General features: G+C 41.1%; 1 pseudogene; it reads left to right on the top strand.

Moving 5' to 3' along the window:
- The first annotated feature begins 4,567 nt into the window (after window positions 1-4,567).
- On the top strand, window positions 4,568-5,594 carry LOC123484691 (annotated as a pseudogene).
- The last annotated feature ends 9,748 nt before the right edge of the window (window positions 5,595-15,342 follow it).

The following is a 15,342-nucleotide window of genomic DNA, read 5'->3' on the forward strand; positions in this document are numbered from 1 at the left end:
GATAAGTCTATTAAGAAATCCCCCAAGGGAGATCTCACTCTTGGCATCTCCCTTGGGGTTCCTTTAGGGCAGGGTTTCCCAAACCTCTCCTCAGGCCCCTCCAGACATTTCACGTTTTTTGTTTTAACCCTTAACTGACACACATGGTTCAATTAGTCAACTAATCATCAAGCCTTTGACTAATTACATCAGGTGTGGCAATTTAGGGTTACAACAAAAATTTGAAACTTCTTGGGGGCCAGTGGAGAGGGTTTGGGAAACCCTGCTTTAGGTCAGTTGCCCCAGGGTCAAGCTCCTATTTAAGGCGGTACTCACCCCGCCATTATCTGCAATATGGTCACCTGTTCCGTAAGGTCCATGTGCGCCGCTGTGACTTTTGATGACAATAATATACAATTAACATGAGGCAGTCAGGACTGGCATATGTTATCTATTTAGAACAAATGGTTACAATTTACATGCGTGAACAAACACACAACTAAATAGGTACGTAACACTTACCATGTCTTGAGGTCTTCTTAGAACTTTTTTATCCAGGTCTTTGGTGAATTATGTTGCCTCGGCTGTCCATCTCTATCCAATGGACATGGGCAAGGCTAGTGGCAGGAGCAGATGACTGTCGCTTTGCAGCTCGCTCCTTCTGATCCTAAAGTATTTATTCAAATCAAACATAGAATGGGAATCTGTCTGTGATTTAAAAAAAAATTGTACCCACAATTCAACTGCCCTGAATCTATACTGGGGAAATGGGAAGAAATATCACTTACAGATAGATACATGTTGAAATTGTAATGTAAACGATAGTAGGGAAAACACTGGTTTTGGTTTGTGTTTGCCAAGGAATAGGCCTCATAACAATCATCCCCTGTAACTCAGTTGGTAGAGCATGGCGCTTGCAACGCCAGAGTTGTGGGTTCGTTTCCCACGGGGGGCCAGTATGAAAATGTATGCACTCACTAACTGTAAGTTGCTCTGGATAAGACTGTCTGCTAAATGACTAAAATGTAAATGTAAAATGTAATGCTGTGCGATAGCTTTCTCGAACAGCCTCCTCAAATGCCACCCGTGCCCGCATCCCGCTCTTTTCTCAAGCTCATTTCTCTATTTGGTTGAACATAAACATTACTGTATGTTAACATAGAAAAACAAGTACCAAAATGTGTGATCATATACTGTGAGACTCAATCAAATATATATATAGTAGATTCACACATGACAGACGTAAATTGGTTTACATTGTGGATGGTTGATTTTCATTATCGTGGGAACTGCGTTCTATTGTGCAAAAGGCAAAGCCTCCACAGTTAACACTCAAATGTTTTTGTTATTTATCTGCTTTAATTCATTAACATCTCCGGTGCGAACAATGCTGGTATTATTATTTATGAACTAGATTTGTGTATTCATATTTACAAAATGGTATACAGTCGGCAAAAAGAGAATTACAGTTTAAAATGTGCAGACACCTGTGTAGCTATGTAATCATATTTCTATGGGACACACACAGGCCCACAAAGATCTAATTAAAAGGCAACAGTTTCTTCTGTTATGTGTTCTATGCAGAGCAGTGGCGGCTCCTGAAAAAATTCTCAGGAGGGGCAATTTTTCTGATGATTTAGGTGACCTACATACATTTTAAAAAAGATATGTCCAGCAACAACATGAAGACAGGGGCAGCATATAAGTCAATACCAGAAGCATTTATTGACTGATCTGGGGAGATGGATTCCAGTTTCTGTGACAGATTATAAATAATCTCTGATGCCTTTGTTATATTAGCTTTTGGTTGAATGTACTGTCGTAGTAAATATATAATGTTATAGCTTGGTCTGACTAAAATCTTGCGCATGACCCATTTTGTGTTGGGCGTTTGTTTCTGTTCCTATCCTATAACAATGGACAAAAGAGTCCTATCTTGTCAGCCTTGTCAGCAGGTGGCCAAGGAGTGGTGATCCTAGCTGACCTAAGACAGGACACTTTTACTTTACTCGCGTGCACGAACGAGTCCGTGCACGCGATTCCAGATATCTTTACCTCTGAATAAACTGCCTTTATTATACCATATCCACCCTGTCCAAAGTCTCTACTTGGTCTCAGTTCTCCAGTAAACTTGTGATTATCAACAGTACACAACGGTAACAAACAATTGGGGGAACTCACGGGGCAGATAGTAACCACTTAAAAGGAAGCGATTCCCAAACCTTCCATAACAAAGCCATCACCTACAGAGAGATGAACTTGGAGAAGAGTCCCCTAAGTAAGCTTGTCCTGGGCCTCTGTTCACAAACACAAACAGACCCCACACAGCCCCAGGACAACAACAACAACAACAACACAATTAGACCCAACCAAATCATGAGAAAACAAAAAGAGAATTACTTGACACATTGGAAAGAACAAACAAAAAAAACAGAGCAAACTAGAATGCTATTTGGCCCTAAACAGAGAGTACACAGTGGCAGAATACCTGACCACTGTGACTGACCCAAACTTAAGGAAAGCTTTGACTATGTACAGACTCAGTGACCATAGCCTTGCTATTGAGAAAGGCCGCCGTAGGCAGACCTGGCTCTCAAGAGAAGACAGGCTATGTGCACACTGCCCACAAAATGAGGTGGAAACTGAGCTGCACTTCCTAACCTCCTGCCAAATGTATGACCATATTAGAGACACATATTTCCCTCAGATTACAGCGATCCACAAAGAATTCGAAAACAAACCCAATTTTGATAAACTCCCTTATCTACTGGGTGAAAAACCACAGTGTGCCATCACAGCTGCAAGATTTGTGACCTGTTGCCACAAGAAAAGGGCAACCAGTGAAGAACAAACACCATTGTAAATACAACCCATATTTATGTTTATTTATTTTCCCATTTGTACTTTAACTATTTGCACATTGTAACAACACTGTATATATATATAATATGACATTTGAAATGTCTTTATTCTTTTGAAACTTCTGAGTGTAATGTTTACTGTTAATATTTATTGTTTATTTCACTTTTGTTTACTATCTACTTCCCTTGCTTTGGCAATGTTAACACACGTTTCCCATGCCAATAAAGCCCTTAAATTGAATTGAATTGATAGTAAGGTCGCAATGACACAGAAAGCAGTTCAATGTCGGGGTACAGAGTCGCTCTCTTACCAGGATCGCGGTCCGCTCTGACCAGGGTGAAGGTGGCCGGCTCCACTTCTCTGTCCGGGACTCTGTCATCCAGCCAAGTCTCCCAGCTGTATTGGGATTACAGCTGCCTGCAGCGTTTTCATTATTTAGTCCGTTCGTAGCGGGTATGTACACGATCAACAAGATCAGTCCAAAACCGAAAGATCAGTTCAAAGCAGAATGTTTGCAGAATGTTTGTAAACTAAGTCTACAAATTAAAAACATAAAATAACGCCACACTGCAGGTCACAACAGAGACGCTGCTAGCCGCCATTGTCTTAGTTACGTTCATGGTTACGTCACGTATGACGAAAGCGCGTAAGTGCATGCCCACAGACACCCATAGAGAATGTATTGAAAGCTTTGAAATTTGAAAAAAAATAGATTTTACATGACAGGCTATGAGAGACTTCTGGGCGATTTTCAACTTGACTGAAATCGCCCCAAAAACGGGCGGGGCCATTTGAAGAACGACTTTAGCCTGATTTGATATTTAGTGGCTGGCAGATCAGACGTGAACACTGATAACTGCTGTTGCCGTGATATAATTGATTAGAAAAAAAATCCCTTCCTTTTCCCGTTTGGCAGTGCGTCGCCCATATCGCCCTATTGAACACACCGCCCATGATGCAGAGTAATTGTTAATTTTAAGTTGGGTGAGGTATTCAACACAACCACAGTTATAATAAGAACGAACACAACGGTCACTTCCGGTACAAATGATAAAATGTCAGTTCTGGTACTACGGAATCATGGGAGATTGAGTTTCACAGTCTGTCACTCACTGCCAGACACTTTTAAATCATGAAATAAATAGCTCAATAATTCGCAAAAAAGTTTTTCCATGTGCTTACACGATTGATATTGTTGATTCTCTTTTTACATAATTAATAACGGCGAGCAGCTAGCTAAAAAGGCCCAATGTTCAATGGGGTTGCAACCGGCGGGAACCAAAAAGCTATCGTTTGTTAGCATATACAAGAGACTGTTGGCCAGAATGAATAAATATAACTTCCTGTATACAAGATGAACCAATATACGTAACTGATTGAAATAAATGAGTTTAGAATTATGCGGGCCGAAATACAGAACATACTAGATTATTTGTAATTTCTTGTCCAATAATTTACCTTGCGTTCTCACTGTAAAATAGCTAGCTAGCTTCATCCAAATAAGCAGTTATGTTTATTTGTACTAATAGCACAAACTCAGGGGCGCATCGAGTTTAAAGGGATTCAGAAGGGCGTGACATCAGAGGTATCTGGTGTTATTGCGTTCGATGCGCCATAGGTTTGTGCTATTAGTACAATTGTGCTTGTTTGTACATATAGTACATAGTTAATGAGAGACTGGGTTCGGTAGGGTATAACCAACCCACATCTTCTCGTGCTGTTGCAGGTGACTGGCAGTGGAAAGACACTGGCTTTCGTGATTCCCCATCATAGATATAATAATAAAGCGAGAGGACCAACTAAAGAAAATGCAGGTAAGGTTTGGGTTATTCAGTTATTCAGGTTAGCTACCGTTTGAGTATATGTGTATGGTTGTGATTCACATTGACTTCTGGTATACAGCATGAAACTGTGAGCAGTGGTGTAAAATACTTTAAAGTACTACTTAAGTAGTTTTTTTGGGTATCTGTACTTTACTATTAATATTTTTGACTACATTCTCAAAGAAAATAATGTAATTTTTACTCCATACATTTTCCCTGACACCCAAAAGTACTCGTTACATTTTAAATTCTTAGCAGGACAGGAAAATTGTCCAGTTCACTTATCAAGAGAACATCCCTGGTCATCCCTACTGCCTCTGATCTGGCGGACTCACTAAACACACATGCTTCGTTTGTAAATGATGTTTGAGTGTGCCCCTGGCTATCAGTAAATACAATTTTTTAAATGGAGACATCTGGTTAGCTTAATATAAGGAATTTGAGAGAATTTTTACTTTTGATACTTAAGTATTTTTTAAACCAAATACTTTTAGACTTTTACTCAAGTAGTATTTTACTGGGTGACTTTCACTTTTGCTTGAATCATTTTCTATTAACGTATCTTTACTTTTACTCAAGTATGACCATTGGGTACTTTTTCCACAACTGACTGAGACGTTTCACAGGTTGGTACTCTGATCATCACACCGACCAGAGAGCTGGCCCTGCAGATCAGTGAGGTGATGGGGCAGTTCCTCCAGAAGTTCCATCAGTTCAGGTAGGAGGAGAGCCAGGGGCTTGTCCACAGAGATAAAACCGGAGACATGAACACAGTTCAGCAAGCTCTATTCCAGATCTAAAATGTTAATGGTTCCAAGACTCCTATTGTAATCCTGCTATGACCTGAACTCTTCTTCTTTCAGACAGATTCTGTTGATCGGAGGGAGCAACCCCATCGAGGATGTTGAGAAGTTCAAGGAACAGGGGTAACTATGCTCTTCCTCTGATCATTTCTTTGAAGGTGGGTTTCTCCACCTTTCTGAAGGGCACCATTCCTACTACTTAATAACGTCAGTGCTTGCCATTTATCAGTGTGCCGTTTGTGGTGCTGGAATTCTTAGTAGGTAGTCTATGGTTTTGCGCATATTCTGCAAACAGGCTAGTCCAAGTCATCTGGTTCTCCATCGTTGTTAGGTTTGAAACCAAAATGTGCCCAAATAGCTGATGTTCCGGTTTTTTGTTGTTGCTATGAGAGCCATATTTTTCACCTCACGCCTCCAATCTACTGTAACAATGAAAAAGGCCAGAGGCTACCCATCCACCCCCACCCTATATGCTATAGGATGTACAGGGATTATAGGTACCCCCAGTCCCCACTTTTCACCCCTACCCTCTTCAATGGCCTGAATTGACCTTCAAAGATTCTCTCCTATCCCTGCATATAGCGGATTTGCTGATTGCAGCGCATCAAAAGATAGTTGGAAAGAGGAGATGTATACAGTTTAATAGACTGACTCAGTTAGCAAAACAATACCATATAATTAACACTCCCGCTATGGGTAAAGTATATCTACATTAAAATAAAGTTGCTAAAGCATTTTTATAAAAATAAAACGTTTTTTTGACGGTTACTTTATGTTCATGACGGTCTTCATCCAAAAACCATAAATGTCACAGTTGTCCAATAACTGTCACAGCCCTAACAACAAGTCCACTTTAAGTCTCTCTCTCCAGTCTGAATGTTATTCTGGGGTACCTCCCTATGCAGCGTCGTGCAGGTCTATCTTCAGCCACTCAGACTACGGAGCTGCAGAAGCTGGTGAGAGCTGGTCTCAGAAGCCCTGTACCCATCACAGTCAAGGAGAAAACACCAGCCAGCCTCTGCAACTATTACACAGTGAGTAACACATACACACATGGGGGAAAAAACACATACCATGAACTGATCATCTTTAATCTATTGTCTTAGTACAAAAGCTGAAGACATACGCACATCCAGGTACTTTCCGCAGGTGCTGGAGTTGTAGGCAAATTCATGAAAAACAAAGGAAAACGCAGAACACTGCTGCTCATGCTCCCAGGTGATATTTTTTATAACAACGTTTCGACCCTTATGTCTTCATCAGGCATCCATATCCCAGGTGGGGGTGGAAGGTCGTGTGTATATATAAGGGGCAGTACTTCCTGAAACAAAAGGTTTAAAAAATGTATAACATAGGTTCACAATATTAACATTCAATGTATCAAAATATATGATCATATACAAGGAATGCAAGCAATATTTACAGTAATATACATACAATGTTCAATTAGGATTTTCTTTTTTAAACACACATTTTGGACATAATGAAACTATAAAAATGGTTTCAAGTCAAACTCCTCGTTAAGTCCAAGAGCCTGTGGATCCAGAAAGATTCCTATTGAAGAAGTTTCCTCTCAATGTCCCCTCCCCTGCGTGACATCTTGACCATTTCTATTCCAATGTATCTCAGAGAACTAATAGGATGTCCAGCTTGTACAAAATGAACAGCAACCAGATTTTTTGTCTCACCTGTCCGTATATTGCTGAGGTGCTCACTGATCCGTGTCTTAAGGCTTCTAGGGGTTTTCCCTATGTAAGACAGACCACAAGGACATTTCAACATGTAAACAACATTGGTGGACATGCAGGTAATCAGGCCTTTTGATTTTAAATATATTTGTCCTGTGCGGGGGTGGGTAAATTAGTTGCATTTGTACGTGAAGCTGCATTGAGCACATTGGCCACATTTGTAATTACCCTCCGGAACCTTGTCTAAGAAAGTTTCCCTTTTCTCTGGTGGGTAATCAGATTTAACCACAACGTCTCATGTTTGGGGGTCTTTTAAAGACCATACGTGGGGGATATATAAAAATGGGTTTCAATTGTGGGTCAGTATCAATAATGTACCAGTGCTTCCTGATAATGTCCTTAAATGTCATCCCCAATGGTGAGTATTGGGTAAAGCATGAGGGGACATGTTCTGCTTTTTCTTTAACTTTTGGTTGAAGGCTTTCCAGCTGTATTAGTCCTTCAAAATGATCATTGGCATGTTTTACCCAATTGTCTTTGTACCCACTTAAACGTCTGTGGTCTGTTTCTTATAAGAAGCATCAGAGCTGCATATTCTTCTGATGCGACTGAATTGACTTATAAGGATACTTTTAATAAGTGGACGTGGATGAAAGCTGTCACCTCTAAGAAGGGTATTCCTGTCTGTAGATTTCTTATAGAGATCTGTAGAGAGGGAGGTTTTGTCCTTAACCATCACATCAAGAAAACAAATTTTGATAGGTCATAGTTAATGGTGAAATGAAGGTGTTCATTCATAGTTTAGATAAGCATGGAATTCCTAAATTCTTCCTGGGTCCCTTAGGAAAATTAGGAGAATATTGGAGAGAAAAGGGTTAAGGTCTGAATTCAGCACCACCTGTTTTCCTAGACATTCCTAGATATCAGGGGCGGTGTGTTCAATAGGGCGATATGGGTGACGCACTGCCAAACGGGAAAAGGAAGGGATTTTTTTTCTAATCAATTATATCACGGCAACAGTAGTTATCAGTGTTGTAATGTCCAATCAGGCTAAAGTCGTGCTTCAAATGGCTCCCCCCCCTTTTGGGGCGATTTCAGTCAGGTTGAAAATCGCCCAGAAGTCTGTCATAGACTCCCATGTAAAATCTATTTTTTTCAAATTTCAGAGCTTTCAATACAATCTCTATGGGTGTCTGAGGGCTTGCACTTACATCATACGTAACGTAACCATGAACGTAACTAAGAAAAGAGCGGATTGTGTCTTTGAAAGAAGTTCCTTTTTGTCGGCGAACAAATGAAGATAAATTGGCAATGAAACAATTAGGACCTCCCAGACCAAATTTAATAATTCAACAGGTTTCTACTAAAGGCGGAAAGTCCTACACCCGAGGATTTTCCAAAAATTGGTACGAACGAAAAAATAACATTGCCACTCAACTGGATGAGGGATACAGGCTAGCTGTCCGCCGCCACAACGATGAGGTTAGTGTTGATAATCACAAGTTTACTGGAGAACTGAGACCAAGTAGAGACTTTGGACAGGGTGGATATGGTATAATAAAGGCAGTTTATTCAGAGGTAAAGATATCTGGAATCGCGTGCACGGACCCGTTCGTCAAACTCTTAGGGAGCTATACATTAAGCCCCATTACTTACCATATCAGATAAGAGAAATTGCTGCAGCTACATATATTTTACATCCTGGCCCTACATAGTTCACTATTTGCATCACTTACCAAAATATTACATGTGGTCATATATGCTTGGAAAGTGGAGATGCCATAGAACGTCAAAAAAGTAAACATTGCTGGAGACACATTGCCGTTTTGGAGAAGACATCGCGTTTGCTAGCGAAGAGATTTGTTGTGGCAAATGAACTTGGGCTGGGAATTGCCAGGAACCTCACGATAAGATATATGCATTGCGAGTCTCATGATTCTATACGTATTGCGATTCGATACTGTGATTTTATTGCGCACCATATGTCTGTTGCAGAGGGATCAGAAAGCCATGAGAACGAGTTTTGATCAGTCATGGAAATAAAAGTGCTGAAAACAAATTGGCTCCCAATGTGAAAAGATTGAGAACAAGCTATGAAGGAACAATAATGGTGTTTTGGTGCAGGTACAGCCAACTAGCGCTAAAATATTGCGATATTGTCAATACAGTATATCGTAAAGTATCACTATGTAACTCGATTTCTTTCACCCCAATCCCTCAAATTAACGGTAAATAACTGAATTGTTTGCCCCACATTTAGCTAAGATGATTAGCTAGCCAGCTAAAATGTTTTATTTAGTTAGCAGTCGCATCTACAATAGTTTACTGTCAATAACATGTCTCCAAAAATGACGTGGTGTCTCCAATTGTGTTGACATTTTACAATTGCGATGCGCATCCATGAGTATCCACTTTCTGTAGCTCAGCTGGTAGAGCACGGCGCTTGTAACGCCAAGGTAGTGGGTTCGATCCCCGGGACCACCCATACACAAAAATCTATGCACGCATGACTGTAAGTCGCTTTGGATAAAAGCGTCTGCTAAATGGCATATTATTATTATTATTATTATTATTATTATTATTATTATTATCTGAAGAGAGCCCCGAAACATTGTGTGCAGACATTTTATGCAATAAATGAAGTAGGTTGAATCCAGTAGTTCTGATCTTCTGATTGGTCCTGATGAGTTGGGCGAGGTCCCCTCCAGGCTACTGTCATTGGCTCTGAGTCGGGTTCTCTGTCTTCAAATGTTCAGCCTAAGAGAGGGGATTTTTGTGTGTGTGTGTGTGTGTGTTTAACAGTGATGATGTGTGTGTGTGTGTGTGTTTAACAGTGATGATGTGTGTTTGTGTGTGTGTGTGTGTGTGTGTGTCCTCAGAGCAAGAACTCGTGAGTTGGAAGAACTGAGAGGCCTATGGCGTGGGTGTTGTCCTTGGCCACCTGCTGACAAGGCTGACAAGATAGGACCCTTTTGTCCATTGTTATTGGATAGGAACAGAACTTATAACCAGCTCCTGACCTAAATAGATCTTAGCACAACATTTTACTCAACATATCATATTCCATATTCACTATAACAAATATATTTACTACGACATTAGCAAGAACCGCCACATCCTCAGCCGGCTAATCCAGTGTGTGAAGTTTTGCGGAGTGTTTGAGTTAGCTTTGCGAGGCAAAGATGAAACTGAGGGCTCCACCAACCCTGGTAAGCCAACACTTTTGAGATCAGTCAATAAATGCTTCTGGTATTGACTTATATGCTGCCCCTGTCTTCATGTTGTTGCTGGACATATCTTTTTTAAAATGTGTGTAGGTCACCTAAATCATCAGAAAAATTGCCCCCCCTGAGAATTTTTTCAGGAGCCGCCACTGCTAGATATACAGTTGAAGTCGGATGTTTACATACACCTTAGCCAAATACATTTAAACTCAGTTTTACACAATTCCTGACACTTAAACCTAGTAAGAAGTTAGGATCACCACTTTATTTTAAGAATGTGAAATGTCAGAATAATACACATTCCCAGTGGGTCAGAAATGTACATACACTCAATTAGTATTTGGTAGCATTGCCTTTAAATTGTTTAACTTGGGTCAAACATTTCGGGTAGCCTTCCACAAGCTTCCCACAATAAGTTGGGTGAATTTTGGCCCATTACTCCTGACAGAGCTGGTTTAACTGAGTCAGGTTTGTAGGCCTCCTTGCTCACACACGCTTTTCAGTTCTGCCCACACATTTTCTATAGGATTGAGGTCAGGGCTTTGTGATGGCCACTCCAATACCTTGACATTGTTGTCCTAAAGCCATTTTGCCACAACTTTGGAAGTATGCTTGGGGTCATTGTCCATTTGGAAGACCCATTTGCGACCAAGCTTTAACTTCCTGACTGATGTCTTGAAATGTTGCTTCAATATATCCACATAATCTTCCTTCCTCATGATGCCACCTATTTTGTGAAGTGCACCAGTCCCTCCTGCAGCAAATCACCCCCACAGCATGATGCTGCCACCCTGTGCTTCACGGTTGGGATGGTGTTCTTCGGCTTGCAAACACCCCCTTTTTCCTCCAAACATAACAATAGTCATTATGGCCAAACAGTTCTATTTTTGTTTCATCAGACCAGAGGACATTTCTCTAACAAGTACGATCTTGTAATGGTAATGGTTAAAAGCCTAGGTAAAAGACTTGCTGGCACGAAAATAGGCATGAATGATCAGTTCCCGAGGGAGGTTGCAGAACGGCGCAAAGTTCTGTACCCAATCTTCAAGGAAAATAGATTAAAAGGGAAGCGTGTTGCTCTTGTTGTCGATAAACTGTATATTGACAACCAAATGTTCCGCGACACAAAGACTACTCCATAGCTATTCTGAAAGTTCTAATAGAGGAGTAGAATAATAGAACACCCAATACTAGCCCTGGTAGGGATTGTAATAATAAAGCACATTTATAGTAGGTATAGTATTTTATAAAGGGATAAGACGGTATTACAAGAAAAGATAACAAGCAAAATAATACATCTTCAAATACAACTAAATTAGAACACAAGTACTCAATCAACATAGTGGAGATAAACATAGCAGACAGAAGGCACAGTATGTGGATGAATTGTGATGGAAGGTGTGGTGTGCGTTTTTGTGTTTGAATAAGTGTGGCGTTAAATGAGTGAGAAAGGAAATGGTTGCATATCGCAGAACCAACGTGTGTCTGCGAGCAGGGGTTGTGAAAGGGAGCTTTCAATTTTGTGCAGATGAGGGATATACATTTTAAAATATAGTATACATCTAATATTTTTTTTAAATTGTCCTATCATGATGGAACGATCCCCAACCCTATATCCTAGACACCCACCTGAGCGACCCATACACCAAAGAGAATCTGTTTTATGGACCTGCTGTGAGTTGCCTATATGCAGCCAAAACAGAGAAAAATAAATGCGGTCAGAGACCTACTTGAGCAGCACCGCCCCCTCAAGATTCTGAGCCTGCCTGGCAGGGTTGGTCCTACAAAGCCAGAGCCCCCTGATGGGAGAGCATAATATACAAGGAAATTCTCAAAGCTGCTAATGAGAACCTTGACGACCTTGTACCTAGCCAGTGGGGATTCCGGTGGGGTACCCCCACCCAGGTAGTGGCAGTGCTGGCAACACTGGCTGCAGTAACCCATGGGGAGGGGGTCACACTCGAACAATCAGAGAGGAGACTTATCATTGTGGCCCAGGTGGCACAAAATAATCAAAGGTCTGACTGCATGGAGATGCTTGGCAAAAATGATTGTTTATGCTGAGGTGAATGTCATCCTCCCGTCATTGGTCAGATCTGAACTTTGTTGCACTGGCCCGTGGCTTCGCCCTCCTCCGCATGCCCAGGATGCCTGAGCTGAAAGGGAAGAACTTCCCAGACTTAAAAAAAAACGACCATAGACACAGACAACATCCGCTACAAGGACAAGCAGCGGGAGAAGCTGAGGCAGAAGCTGCTGATTGAGCTGAAGGAAAGGAGAGGAGCCGCTGCTCCCAGGAAACAACGATAAGAACAAAGCCTGGTCCAAACAGAAGAACAGGAAGGACCGCAGGAGGACTGCTGCCAAGAGGAACCGGGATGAGGTATTTATTTACAGTTGAGCTACACTGTCTATGATTGTATCCCTTGCGTTCAACTGTCAAATCATGCTAGTTAATTCCGTTTTCAGTTATTTATAACATTATGCTTCTAGGACATTTTTTACATTGGAACAGAAAATATGCAGAAAAAATAAGCAGATCAGATGACTTTGTTCTCTTCAGGGCTCGGATATGGACGATGAGTACATGAAGGAGCTGTTGTAAGACACTCGTCTTCTGAATAGGCTGAAGGGACAGATCAGCAAGGAGGACTTTGAGAAACAGGTGACAGGACAGACTCCAGCAGGACCAACACAGCTCAGCAGGACACATGAAACACACCTGTCATGAGACATAACACTTGTCAGTGTTTTCCCTGCCACTATGTCAGCAGGGTGGGTCTTCCCACCTTGCTCTGTTGATCCTGAGAACATGGCCGGTTTGACATGAACATTTTTATACCAGAGGCCCTGGATGGTGTTTTAGGGGGGGCTTTGTACACCACCTAGAGAACAACCACAGGGGGGGGGAAACACGGCCGGTTACACATGGAGCAGGACCAGTCATGGAACTTGGCACATACTTTAAAAATAGAGCCATCTGTTTTGCATCTATTCTTCTGTTAGGACCCAGAGAAATACATTGCCTTTCAGAACAGTTTTATGTACACAGTGTAAAATTATGTGCATAGACATTTTGTAACTAACAATCTATAGAGATCCAAACTGATACGCCAGTCTCCCATTGAGTGTTTTTTTATTGAGATTTTTTGTTTTAAGGCACTTCTATATAAAGTTTGATAAGTTCATCGCTGATGGTGGAGGGGGTGAGGACCCCCAGGTCTGTGAAGAGGTACGTGGGAGGTAGGGAGGGGTGTAGTTGATCATGGAGTGTTCCTCTGACATGTTAGAAACAGTCTTCAGGGTGTTGGCTTTGTACTGGGGAGAAGAAAGACTGGTTAGACACCAGAGAGAAAATACAGAAACAGTTGTGATAGTTTCTCAACTTTGATTTTGTTCTGACATTATCAGTCAGTTTGCTCAAGTCACACGTTAATGTGAATCAGCCCATGGCACAACATATCTTATAATCCATCCCTGCTCTGAAGTGGTGGCAGGCTCTGAATGGTTCATTCTCGCCTTAAATCTGTCCGAGACGTCCTTCTGGTTAAGAGGGTAGAGACGGATGAACTTGAAGCTCTCCGCTACCACGTAGAATGGCTTGTTGTGGGCTTTAGAACACACTGCCGTCGGATAGGTTCCAATCTGCACAGACAGCGCCATCAACACTGTCATTAGCACACTGCAATATAGGTTTGACATTATGTTTGCAATCAACATATCCATGACTTAGCCTACCTACCTGAATGCCTACAAAAATGCATTTGTAATTTATTTTCAAAGACATGTATATTCCATTTCAAATAAGCAACATTTGGAAGTAGTGAATAAAATAAGTATGAGGAATAACAATACTGTTCTTGCTGACAAGCACATCAGTTACCCTATAATATGATAGCCCATCATAAGGAATAGGAATGGTTCTCATTGACGGTTCCACTGACTTACGTCAGTTAATATGAAATAAATAAAAACAGAAAATCTCCTGAAGAGAACATTGCATAGCCTAAATCTACGTCGGGCTACACCCGGCCCAAATTATGTCTTCATTTTTTCCCCCACTCCACTCAACTAGAATAAAACGTATAGACTTTTGGGTTCATAATCTCTTTCTCCATGTGCCATCTCTAACCAAATTTGTGCCTGTCCAGTTATTAGGTAATAATTTAACATGACTGAACAAGCTTGTTTGTTATCAAACAAATAGGCTAGTTAGCAGTCCGCGAGTAGCCTGGTTTTGAAACGGCCTGGGACATGGTTAATTTATCAAATGATTCCTGCGAATTCTCGATAGAAAAAAACAGCTTTTGAACAGTTTGGGCTAGATACAAGGTTTTCAGTAAAGTATTGGTGAAACCATGACACGAAGCTGTGCTCAGTTTGTCTATGGCATACTTCCTAGCTTGTTAGTGATGCACTGTTATGCAAACTCAAATCAGATGTACATCCTGCAATTTCTAAATTATCTGACCATCAAAAGGTTAGAGGCTGGACCAAAACATTCACGGCTGCATTCCCGGAAGCCCAGGCCTAATGATGCCTATGCCAATTATGTATACACCACCATACTGTCTATTTCAAATATTCTCTCATTGTTTGAGACAGGTGGGTGTCCACCCCAAAGTGCTCCATGTCATGATGACACTGTCTCGATCATTGAGAGAAGATTTGAAATAGACAAGATGGCGGCATACACATGGCGCCAAACAAATTATTGAATTTAATAACGGAGCATTTTCTAGATTCGAACGAACCCACTACAACTAGATATGGACGTTTAGAAGACATTTGTTGTTTTCCAAGTCGGGAATTATCGTCAAGTTAAGTTTGGTCGAAAATTCTCTGTGCTACGCTAAACAGTACCTAACCTGTTACGGCTAATGGAGAATCACATTAGCCAGTTACAAACTGCTAGCTAAGGCTGTATACCAATTGTGTATTACAGCCTGATTAAATCAGACAA

This window comes from Coregonus clupeaformis, unplaced genomic scaffold, assembly GCF_020615455.1.
Source record: "Coregonus clupeaformis isolate EN_2021a unplaced genomic scaffold, ASM2061545v1 scaf0407, whole genome shotgun sequence".
Lineage (NCBI taxonomy): Eukaryota > Metazoa > Chordata > Actinopteri > Salmoniformes > Salmonidae > Coregonus > Coregonus clupeaformis.